Source organism: Somniosus microcephalus, chromosome 6 (genome assembly GCF_052327205.1).
Source record: "Somniosus microcephalus isolate GS21.2 chromosome 6, FLI_Smic_1.0, whole genome shotgun sequence".
In the NCBI taxonomy this organism is placed as follows: Eukaryota; Metazoa; Chordata; class Chondrichthyes; order Squaliformes; family Somniosidae; genus Somniosus; species Somniosus microcephalus.
Genome location: NC_140992.1, coordinates 181,351,213 through 181,363,832, shown reverse-complemented (window position 1 = coordinate 181,363,832; position 12,620 = coordinate 181,351,213). Strand labels below are relative to the sequence as shown.

Below are 12,620 nucleotides of genomic sequence, written 5' to 3'. Positions count from 1 at the left end.
TACCCATACAGATTCCACATCATCAGAGCTAATATCCTTCATTACAATTGTATAGTCCCTTCTTTACCCAGTAATGCTACCCCACCTACCTTTCCTTTTTGCCTATCTTTCCTGAATATTGAATACCCCTGGATGTTGAGTTCCCAGTCTTGGCCATCCTTGAGCCACGTTTCCGTAATCCCAACCAAATCATATTCATTTACCTCTATTTGCGCAGCCAATTCGTCCACCTTATTACAAATGCTCCTCGCATTAAGACACAAAGCCTTCAGGCTTGTTTTTTTAACACTCTTAGACCTATTAGAATTATTATTTACTGTGGCCACGTTTGATTTAAACCGTTGATTTCTCTGACTGCCACTTTTGTTTTTCTCCTTCCTATCTTTTGCTTTGATCCTTGTTTCCCTTTCCTCTGTCTCCCTGCTCAGGTTCCCAACCCCCTGCCATTTTAGTTTAAACCCCCCCGAACAGTGCTAGCAAACCTCCCCGCAAGGATATTTGTCCCGCTCTGGTTCAGGTGCAACCTGTCCGACTTGTACAAGTCCCACCTTCCCCAGAAGCAGGCCCAGTGATCCAGGAAACTAAAGCCCTCCCTCCTGCACCAACTCTTTAGCCATGCATTAATCTGCTCTATCTTCCTATTCCTATTCTCACTAGCACGTGGCACCGGGAGTAATCCAGAGATTACAACCTTTGAGATCCTGCTCTTTAATCTGCTACCTAGCTCCCTAAATTCTTGCTGCAGGACCTCATCCCTCTTCCTACCCATGTCATTGGTCCCAATGTGAACCACGACCTCTGCCTGTTCGCCCTCCCCCTTCAGAATGCCCTGCAGCCATTCAGTGACATCCTTGACCCTGGCACCAGGGAGGCAACAAACCATCCTGGAGTCATGTCTACGGCCACAGAAACGCCTATCTGTTCACCTTACAATAGAATCCCCTACCACTATTGCTCTCCCACTCTTTTTCCCCAGGGGTGGAGAGGAGCCGCTGCTGGTGCCTTCCGGTGTTCCTGACAAGTGCGGCATGTCTTGACTAGATTTTCTATCTCCTCATCTAGCTTTGGCCACCACAAGTAACTCCTAGCCAAGGCTTTCATACGCGAGACCCCAGGATGACACTGATGTAGTTGCTCTAGGATAGACTGTCGTGCTGGCTGTGGAATAATCACTCGTGCTCCCCACAACACGCAACCATCCTGCACACACAGAGCTGTTTTCCTGACACTGTCGGGTGTGAAGTCAGCCCCTTCCGGATGCTGTGGCCATCCCCTCACCACATATTCTCAAACTCTAGACAGTATTGGATCTTTACCTGTCCATGTTATTAATTGCTCTGCAGACACAAGTGCCATGTCAGTGTCCTCCAACATCAACACTCTGTCCTCTGGAGCTGCACGGATAGGTGTGCCTGGCAGTGGAAGACGGCTCAAGGCATCTGCATTCCCATGGTACTTGCCCGTCTTGCAGACGATGACATACTCATATGCCCTCAACGTCACGGCCCACCTCTGGATCCGGGGTGACACCATCTGTGGAACTGCTTTCATTTCATTGAAAAGAGAGAGAAGAGGTTTATCATTGCTGCATATGGTGAACTTCCTGCCATATATGTACTTGTGGAACCTCTGTAACCCAAACATTACTGCTAACCCCTCTTTGTCTAACTGGGAATAGTTTCTTCCGCTGGTGTTAGAGTTCGGGACATAAACCCTATTGGTCTTTCAGTTCCATCTTCCATGCAGTGTGAAAGAACTGCCCTCACCCCGTAAGGTGAAGCGTCACAAGAGAGAATGATGTCTTTCTCTGCATTGTAGTGAACCAGCACATCCGACGACAGCATCAGTTTCTTGGACTGTTCAAATGAAACCCCCTGCTCCTCTCGCCACTCTATCTCCTTGCGCAGTAGTTTGTGAGGAGGTGCTAACACTGTTGACAAGTTTGGTAAAAACCTGTTATAATAGTTCAACAGTCCCAGGTAAGCTTTTAACTCAGCCACATTTGTAGGAGCAGGGGCATCCTGCAGTGCTTATACCTTCTCCTTGAGTGGATGGAGCCCGGTGGCATCCACTCTGTGTCTCAGGAACACTGCCTCATTCCCCAGGAAAGTGCACTTACTCCTCTTGAACCGGAACCCTGCCCTCTCCAATCTCTGTAGTACCTCTCTCAGAGTGCTCAGACGCTCCTCCTCCTGCTCCTGAAATGAAAGCATTTCCACTTTGGTGGCAAAAACAGGAAGGCAGATTATTATTTGAATGGCAATAGATTGGGAGAAGGGGAAGTGCAAAGACACCTGGGTGTTCTTGTGCACCAGTCGCTGAAGGTAAGCATGCAGGTGCAGCAGGCAGTTAAGAAGGCAAATGGTGTGTTGGCCTTCATAGCAAGAGGGTTCGAGTACAAGAACAAAGATATTTTGCTGCAGTTGTACAGGGCCTTGGTGAGACCACATCTTGAGTATTGTGTGCAGTTTTGGTCGCCTTACCTGAGGAAGGACGTTCTTGCCATGGAGGGAGTGCAGCGAAGATTCACCAGGCTGATACCTGGGATGGCAGGAATGATGTATGAGGAGAGATTGTGTCGATTGGGCTTATACTCACTGGAGTTTAGAAGATTGAGAGGGGATCTCATCGAAACCTATAAAATTCTGTCAGACCTGGACAGACTAGATGCAGGAAGGATGTTTCTGATGGCCGGGGAGTCCAGAACCAGGGGTCATAGTCTAAGGATAAGGGGTAAGCCATTTAGGACTGAGATGAGGAGGAATTTCTTCACCCAGAGAGTGGTGAACCTGTGGAATTCTCTGCCACAGAGGGCGGCGGAGGCCAGTTCATTAAGTATATTCAAGAAAGAGTTGGATATATTTCTTAAGGCTAAAGGGATCAAGGGATATGGGGAGAAGGCAGGGACAGGGTACTGAATTTAGATGATCAGCCATGATCTCATTGAATGGCGGAGCAGGCTCGAAGGGCCGAATGGCCTACTCCTGCTCCTATCTTCTATGTTTCTATGTTTCTATGATCGGTTCTTCCCGTCACCAGAATGTCATCCAGATAGATGGAAACATGTGGAATCCCTTGCAGTACACCTTCGATTGTCTTCTGGAAGATAGCTGGACTAGATGAGACACCAAACGGTAAGCGGTTATATGTAAACAAGCCCTTGTGTGTATTTATGGTGACATACTTCTTTGATTCGTCATCCAGTGTAATCTGCAAGTAGGCATGACTCATATCCAACTTTGTGAATTTCTTTCCTCCAGCCAGGTTTGCAAAGAGATCCTCTGTTTTGGGAATAAGATACTGCTCTAGTTTGGACACCCGATTGACTGTCAATTTATAGTCTCCACAGAGTCTTACCGAATTGTCCGGTTTTAAAACAGGTACTATGGGAGCTGCCCATTCCGAACATTTCACTGGCTCCAGTATGTTCTCTCTCAGTAGACGGTCAAGCTCAGCCTCTACCTTTGGCTTCATGGCATAAGGCACAGGTCGTTGTTTAAAAAACCTTGGCGGTGCCTCCTTGTCTACATAAATCTTAGCTGGGGGGCCATTAAATGTGCCAAGTTCCTCCTTGAACACATTCTCATGTTCACTCAACACTTCTTGCAAAGTCAACTGTTTGCCCGCATCTATTTGATGTACTGCTCCCCAGTCTAATTTAAGTTCTTTTATCCAGCTCCGACCTAACAGGTTTGGTCCGGCACCCGATACTATAATGACAGGTAGCTGTTCCACTGTGTCCCTGTGTTGCACAGTTACCTTAGCTGTACCTAATGTCGCTACTCGTTCACCTGTATATGTATTAAGATGCAGGGAGCAAGGCTTTAACTCTGGAACTTTTGCACGGTTCCACAATTTTGAGTACTCTGCCTTGTTCATTATGGTCACGCCGCACCCTGTATCCACTTCAAAGTTCACCTTAGAGTCATTTACTGTCAGTTGCAATGTGATAGGAGCCACTTTTGGAATGTTCTCGAACATGCTATACATTATGAACATGTCCTCTTCTTCCTCAGCTTCCCCGCTGATGTGGTGTGCTCCATGTTTTTTCACTTCTCTCCCTTGGTTTTGCTGTCCTCCCCCTTTTGGTTTGGATTCCTCCACAGGTGATTTCGCCCTGCAAGCTCGTTTTATGTGTCCTTGTTTCCCACACTTGTAGCACTTTTCCTCCAAAAACCGGCATTCACTCGCCAGGTGATCGCCCTTGCATCTATAACATGCCTTCACATGCTCACGTTGTGGTTTCTGACGCATGTTCAACTTGTGCACAACAACCTGACCTGCAACTTGCGTAGCATTAGCCCTGTCTGAACCCTGTATTTCTTTTGCATCGCGGTTCTCTGTCTCTATGGCTTGAGCAAGTTCCAATGCTTTTTCATAAGTAAGCCCAGTCTCGGATAATAATCTACGCTGCATTCGGTCGTCCATAATTCCGCAAACTAGCCTATCTCGCAGCATTTCCTTCAGGTTGTTCCCATAATTGCAATCTTGTGCTAATTTACGCAACACCGCTACATAGTCCATTACGCTCTCTCCCTCTTTTCTGTCCCTTGAATTAAACTTGAACCGCTGTACAATCTCACTAGGCTTAGGGTTGAAATGTCCTTTTAGCAAGGCCACTAATTCACCAAATGATTTGTCTCCAGGCTTTTCAGGACTGAGCAGATTCCTCATCAAACTGTAGGTCTGGCTTCCCACTGAACTAAGCAGAATGGCTTTCCTTTTTCTGGCATCATTTATTTCATTTGCTTCGAAAAAATAACCCAACACTTCACAGTATTCCTCCCAAGTTTGTGCTTGAATATCAAAAGCGGAAACCGTTCCTACCGTGGCAGCCATGCTCTCTTCCAACTGGTAGCTAACCGTAGCTCGTAATTTTGTTGTTTAAATGTCCCGGCAGACTTTTCTTCATTATTCAGGGTCCTTTACTTACCTCGTCGCCAAATGTGATAAATCCATTCAGTGGAACAAGGACTCAAAGAGGCGATATCATAGAATTAACATGAGTACTTTATTAACAACTGGGAAACACATACATCAGGCCTGCATCCTGGCATTCGACCTTTGCTGACCTTAACAGGAAGTAAAACCCCCGACCTTAGCAGCAGCATTGGCTACAGCACCACCCGGTGGACAACCCCAACTATAACAACCCAGATCACTATAAAATGACATAACAAAAACATAATTATTTTTCAAGGGAATTTCAACTCTTTATAAATGCTATCAATAAAAATGTGTTTCTACCAGTAATTCAATGTAGCCACCCAGTCAGTTTCCCCCTCATGTATGTGACTTTGTTCTGAAAGCATTTGTTTTTCATCACTGAGGTACATTAATTAAAATGTTTATTCTCAGGCAGGCAGTTGCAGGAGCACGGAATTTAGCCTCAGTAGCCCAGGGTTAAGCTGAGAAAAACCGGCCACAGTTCTCTAACCTGATCACTGCCCCATGGCAGTGCCTGTGTGTAGATATTGGTTGAGAACTGGCTCGGGCTCAGCTATCATGCTTCCTGAGGTTGAACTGCTTGCCGACACCTGTTGTCTCGGTTCACATATGAATAATAAGCAGTTGAGCAAAGTACCAGAGGGTGACCAATGTCTCTGGAACTGTACTATAGCAAGGAGAGCAGGAGTGGACAAAACTGGTGTAAAATAAAGAAAAATAATCTTTATTCCCATTGGGGTGGCCAGTATTTTCAAAGTTCTGTGTTTACAACTGGGAGCTCTTGTTTCTCCAATACTGTATATTCCTGCCAGGAGATGTCACCGTGGGACTCGATTTGTTTGAGTATCCCAATGCAAGTTTCTTTTCTTAATGTTCTGTGGGGCATAGTGCTCAACAGCTGGTTGTTTCAATGCAGTAATGGGGAGGGGTGTGGAGAATCCAAGTTTAACTTTTCCTTTCCATCTTCTCTGAATAATGGGTCTGTTTGGAATGCTTTTCAATGGAAACCATAAGCACTTTTGAGACACAGCCGCTGGAGGAACAAGAACTCTCACTGACTTAGTGAAAGGTTGACTTTCTCTAGAATAGGGTATGGCTGAGACGTGCTATACAGAAGGGAAGGTTGGATCTGACAGAATTCTGCTGTTTGTAAATGGCAGGATAATTTTCACCTGTAACCCTCTTGTATTTTGATACATTTTGTTACTTTTGTCGCTGCTACTTTTTAAGTTTTACTTCAGATCAATGGTTTCTTCCAATGTTCCATTCTTCCAAATTAGCAATCCCACTTATCCATCACCTCAGTCATGACTGACTTACATTTACTCCTCATTACCTGACATCTCCAATTTAAAATTCTCATCCTTGTGTTCAAATCCTTCATGGCCTCATCCCTCCCTATCTCTGTAAGCTCCTTCAGCCTGACAACCTACCCCTCTCCTTCGAAGAACGGTCTGTTTCTCAAACTCCGGTCTCCAATGCATTCTTCTCTCCTTTGATCCATCTACATTTTGCCTCAGCCCCATGCTCCAGAATTCACTCCCTAAAACTCCTCCACCTCCCCCTCGGCCTTCAAGACCTTCCTTAAACCCCCACCTCTTTGATCTAGCTATTGGTCAGCCCTCCGAATATCTCCTTCTGTGGCTGAGCATCCAATTTCTTTTTTGGTTATGTTTCTGAGAAGCTCTTGGGGCATTTTTCAATGATAAAAAAAACTATATAAATGCAAGTATGATGCACGCTCTGTCCTTAATTGCAAAATCATATTTGCCATTTTCTGCATCATTACCGTACTTACCTCAGGAGTAAAAGCTACTTTTCTTCTATTTGCTTCCACTGTTAAGTGGCTCGAATGACATTCATCTCTTCAGGAACATGCTGCTTTCCCATCTAACTGTGGCTTCCAACATCTGAGGTAAAGGATTAGCCAGTGGAATGGATAAGCACAATTTTAATGCGGCTATTTCTGACTCTCACTGTCATTACCAGGAACCTCTATCACTCCGTTTCAGCAAGCCATGGTTAACTCAGCAAAAATTAAGACACACATTAAAACCATAACTGACTGAACCAAGTTTTTTGGAGTATGCAGAAGCTACGAGAGTCTTTTCATGCTCGCAGCAACCAGAGATGGTCCTGGCTGCACAGAGTATTTTTTCCCATAGCTCCAAGAGCTGGAATAGAAGGCAGCTGATCAAATACTCTGGAGAATGATGATTTTGAGCTTCTAAGAAAAGTAATTGGCCAGGTTTGAATAATGGAAGTCTGTGTCCCAATATGTATTGTTGAATCTTGCTTGACTGTCTCTGAGAATGAGAGAAATATTCCCTTGATGGCAGATTGTACACCATCTATAGTAGAAATATTCTTGATGGATACAGTAGACTTGTCATTCTCAGTATTTCCTAGATTTTTCTTCTAATTTATGACTCACCACTATATAGGATGGTGCTGGCCTGCTGCTGTAGAAACTTGGAAGAGCATGCATCAGTCCATTTAAAGTGCTGAATTGTAGATTCCAGATGGTAAATAAGCTGTGATTTTGATTAGCAGGGTATTTCAATCCAAGTCGACATACTGTGATGCCATTATGCTCAGCATTTATTTGATTCTGTGCTTTTTTTTAAATGAATAGTGGCTCTCCATGTTACATATGAGAGTGCTTTGCCACCTGAGTTATATTCGTTCATGGGATGTGGGCATCACTGGCAAGGCCAGCATTTATTACCCATCCCTAACTGCCCTTGAGAAGGTGGTGGTGAGCTGCCTTCTTGAACCGCTGCAGTCCGTGCGGTGAAGGTACTCCCACAGTGCTGTTAGGGAGGGAGTTCCAGGATTTTGACCCAGCGACGACGAAGGAACGGCGGTATGTTTCTAAGTCAGGATGCTGTGTGACTTGGAGGGGAACTTGCAGGTGATGGTGATCCCATGCGCCTGCTGCCCTTGTCCTTCTTGGTGGTAGAGGTCGTGGATTTGGAAGGTGCTGTCGAAGAAGCCTTGGCGAGTGCATCTTGTAAATGGTACATGCTGCAGCCACGGTGTGCTGGAGGGAGTGAACGTTTAAGCTGGTGGATGAGGTGCCAATCAAGCGGGCTGCTTTGTCTTGGATGGTGTTGAGCTTCTTGAGTGTTGTTGGAGCTGCACTCATCCAGGCAAGTGGAGAGTATTCCATCACACTCCTTACTTGTGCCTTGTAGATGATGGAAAGGCAAGAGGTGAGACACTTGCGCAGAATACCCAGCCTCTGACCTGCTCTTGTTGCCACAATATTTATGTCACTGGTCCAGTTAAGTTTCTGGTCAATGGTGAACCCCTAGGATGTTGATGGTGGCGGATTCGGTGATGGTAATGTTATTGAATGTCAAGGGGCGGTGGTTAGAGACTCTCATGTTGGAGATAGTCATTCCCTGGCAATTGTGCGGCGCGAATGTTACTTGTCACTTATCAGCACAAGCCTGATTTTCGTACCGGTCTTGCTGCATGCGGGCATGGACTGCTTCATTATCTGAGGAGTTGCGAATGGAACTGAACACTGTGCAATCATCAGCGAACATCCCCACTTCTGACCTTATGATGGAGGGAAGGTCATTGATGAAGCAATTGAAGAGGGTTGGGCCTCGGATACTGCCCTGAGGAACACCTGCAGTGATGTACTGGGGCTGAGATGATTGGCCCCCAACAACCACAACCCCCAACAACCACAACCATCTTCCTTTGTGCTAGGCATAACTCCAGCCAGTGGCGTGTTTTCAATTTTACTAGGACTCCTTGATGCCACACTCCGTCAAATGCTGCCTTGATGTTAAGGGCAGACACTCTCACCTCACCTCACCTCTGGAATTCAGCTCTTTTGTCCACGTTTGGATCAAGGCTGTAATGAGGTCTGGAGCCAAGTGATCTTGGTGGAACCCAAACTGAGCATTGGTGAGTAAGTGTCACTTGGAAGGTTTCGTCGACAGTACTATCATCACTTTGCTGATGATTGAGTGTAGACTGATGGGGTGGTAATTGGCTGGATTGGATTGGCTAGAGGCATGGTTAGTTCTGGAGCACAAGTCTTCAGCACAACAGCCGGGATGTTGTTGGGGCCCATAGCATTTGCTGTTTCCAGTGCGCTCAGCCGTTTCTTGATATCACGTGGAGTGAATCAAGTTGGCTGAAGACTGGCTTTTGTGATGGTGGGGATCTCGGGAGGAGGCTGAGATGGATCATCCACTCGGCACTTCAGGCTGAAGATGGTTGCAAACGCTTCAGCCTTGTCTTCTGCACTCGCATGCTGGGCTCTGCCATCATTGAGGACGGGGATATTCATGGAGCTCCTCCTCCCGTTAGTTGTTTAATTGTCCATCAACATTCACAACTGGATATGGCAGGACTGCAGGGCTTTGATCTGATCCGTTGATTGTGGGATCGCTTAGCCCTGTCTATAGCAAGCTGCTGCCACTGTTTAGCATGCATGTAGTCCTGTGTTGCTGCTTCCCCAGGTTGGCACCTCATTTTTAGTTATGCCTGGTGTTGCTCCTGGCATGCTCTTCTGCACTCCTCATTGAACCAGGGTTAGTTCACTGGCTTGATGGTAATGGTAGAGTGAGGGATATGCCGGGCCAAGAGGTTACAGATTGTGGTGATACAATTCTGCTGCTGCTGATGGCCCACAGTGCTTCATGGATGCCCACTTTTGAGCTGCTAGATCTGTTCTGAATCGATCCCATTTGGCACAGTGGTAGTGCCACACAACACGATGGAGGGTGTCCTCAGTGTGAAGACGGGACTTCGTCTCCATAAGGACTGTGCGGTGGTTGCTGCTACCAATACTGTCATGGACAGATGCATCTGCGACAGGTAGATTGGTGATGACAAGTTCAAGTGGGTTTTTCCCTTGTGTTGGTTCTCTACCTGCCGCAGGCCCAGACTGACAGCTATGTCCTTCAGGACTCGGCCAGTATTGGTGCTACTGAGCCACTCTTGGTGATGGACATTGAAATCTCCCCACCCAGAGTCCATTCTGTGCCTTGCTACCATCAGTGCTTCTTCCAAGTGGTGTTCAACATGGACGACCACTGATTGATCAGCTGAGTGTCTCTCTCTGCGCTGTCATCAGTAGGTGGTGTGCCTCTTTTCTGGAGCACACCTGGAGCCACCTTCTGGGATGTGCGTCTCATTCTGGTTTGGACATCTGACTCTTTTGCCTGCTAACAATTGACTATTACTCCATTCATTTCTCTGGCAATTTCCCCTCCTTCCTGCCTCTACTGAAATTGTTGCCTCCTTGGTGAGGTACAGTTCCATGGGCACACCTTGCCCTCCTGTCACTTGGCAAAATGGCTACTATCCATGTGTAAGCCTTCACAGAGTGTCAGCAGGCTATTTAATTGCAGGAAACACCACAGTAGTGACCAATCTTGTCCAGCCCAGTTTCTTTACACTCTTTTTTCTCCCTTCTCTCTATCTCCTCTCTCTCCCCTTCTCCTCCTTCCCTCCCTCCCTCCCTCCCTCCTCCCCTTGCCCCCTCTCTCCCTTCTGCCCCCTCGCCTTAGCCCTCTTCTCCTCCCCCCGCGGCCCCCCCTCCTCCTCCTCCTCCTCCTTCTCCCCCTGTGGCCCCCCACCATCCTTCTTTCTCTCATCCACCTCTCTCTCTCTTGCTTACTTGCTTGCTTCTTCCCCTCCCTCCCTCTCTCTCTCTCTTGCTTCCTCTCTCCCCCTTTCTCTCTCTCTCTCTCTCCCTCCCCCTTTCTCTCTCCCTCCCCCTTTCTCTCTCACTCCCCTTTCTCTCTCTCTCTCTCTCTCTCTTTCTCTCTCTCTCCCTCCCCTTTCTCTCTCTCTCCCTCCCCTTTCTCTCTCTCTCTCTCTCTCTCTTTCTCTCTCTCTCCCTCCCCTTTCTCTCTCTCTCCCTCCCCTTTCTCTCTCTCTCCCTCCCCTTTCTCTCTCTCTCCCTCCCCTTTCTCTCTCTCTCCCTCCCCTTTCTCTCTCTCTCCCTCCCCTTTCTCTCTCTCTCTCTCTCTCCCTCCCTCTCCCTCCTCTCCCTCTCTCCCTCCTCTCTCTCTCTCCCTCCTCTCTCTCTCTTCCTCCTCTCTCTCTCTCCCTCTCTCTCTCTCCCTCCCCCTCCCCCTTTCTCTCTCTCTCTCTCCCTCCCTCCCCTTTTCTCTCTCTCCCTCCCCCTTTTCTCTTTCTCTCCCCCTTTCTCTCCTTCCCTCTCTCGCTTTCTCTCTCTCTCTCCCTCCCCCTTTCTCTCTCTCTCTCTCTCTCTCTCTCTTGTTGAATGGAAAGCCTGAGTCAGGGATGCTGAGGTCTGTTGTAGCACCCCTATTGCAACCTTGACTGATCTGTTAACCTAGCTCAGGTTGGGAAATGTTGCTGGCACTTTACTGGATAAACTCGCTAACCTGCAGCTCACATATTTCAGTTATGAGGTACAAGTGTAAAATATACTTGCTTTCCACCAGAGAGAGAAAATGCTCTGGGAATTTAGGTGTGAGTTACAAGAGCAAGCATTTAACAATTAAGATGTGCTTGCCGGAGCATAAAATTAAAAGAAATAATAAACCTGCAATGATTTAATACAGCTTCTGTTTTTTATTTAACTGGGATTTATACATGCATAACATTATGTTAACAACTGTGTAGTGATACAAGAGCTTTGTGTTTGGTGAGGTAGATTCTTTGCATTTCAGGCTATTCTGTGTTCTCTCCCCTCTGTCTTTTTAAGTCTCTCCATGTCCCGTTCTGGGATCCAGAGGGTCATGGGTGGGTGGGGAGGTGAGGTGACCCTGCCCAGGCCTTTGGTAAGGCTGCTGAATAACTAGTCGTTGACCCATTATCCAACCCAACCTCCCCGTCCATTCCCTCGGATAAGGAGTTGATTTTGTGCAGGATATTGTGGACGCAAAGTCTTGTCCTACCGCATGGAGGCAGAACACGTTCAAGCTCTAGTGTGTTGTACCAGAGCCCTGTCCATATTGGGATAAATTATGTGATTTGGGAAATATTTTAATGTTCAAGGAAGGATGTAGCACTACAGAATATCACCTGTGTCGTGTCTTGCATCTCCACTTTTTATCTGAACCATGGTCAGAAACTCAGTGATGGTGGCTGAGTGTTTCTGTAAATGTTGCTCATGTCTGATGAGTATTGAGAATCTCAGATGCCTCTCCCAATGGTGCTGCCCATTGAGGCATTGAGCCATACAGGTCAGAAGTTCCCAGCTTCAATCTCTCAAACTGTGCTGAGTTAGCTATTTTTCAGCTGGGCCACTGTGATGGGCTTCCGTGGCACTGGGGCCGGGAGGGGTAAAATGAGCCTGAGTTCCCACTCCGGATTGCTGCCAGTGACCCTTGTTGGAAAGTGCACATTTGAGGATGTTAAATGAGGATAGTTTGGGGTTTGGCTATGATGCTTCCTGTGTTCGAATAGCTTGCTGGCACTTCTTGTCTATGCTCAGACATGAGAATTGGCCACTTGGGTGAGGTACTGATGTGTTTATGCACCACTGGAACAGTATTCCAGCAGGGGGCAGCACCTTTAGGAGAGGAATGGAGTTAACGGGCAGGAAAAAGTTACATCTATATATATAAACGAATCGATCTGTCTGTCTATCTGTCTGTCTGTCCTCGGGTGTGCGTCTGTCCAGCTATGCGCTCGAAAGTTATAGAGCGTACCTACGCGCGCGTTACCTC

The 12,620-nt window shown here is 47.0% G+C and overlaps 1 pseudogene; it reads left to right on the top strand.

Annotated features, from left to right (window-relative positions):
• Positions 1-11,265, top strand: part of LOC147116232 (uncharacterized) — a 152,242-nt pseudogene extending 140,977 nt beyond the window's left edge.
• The last annotated feature ends 1,355 nt before the right edge of the window (positions 11,266-12,620 follow it).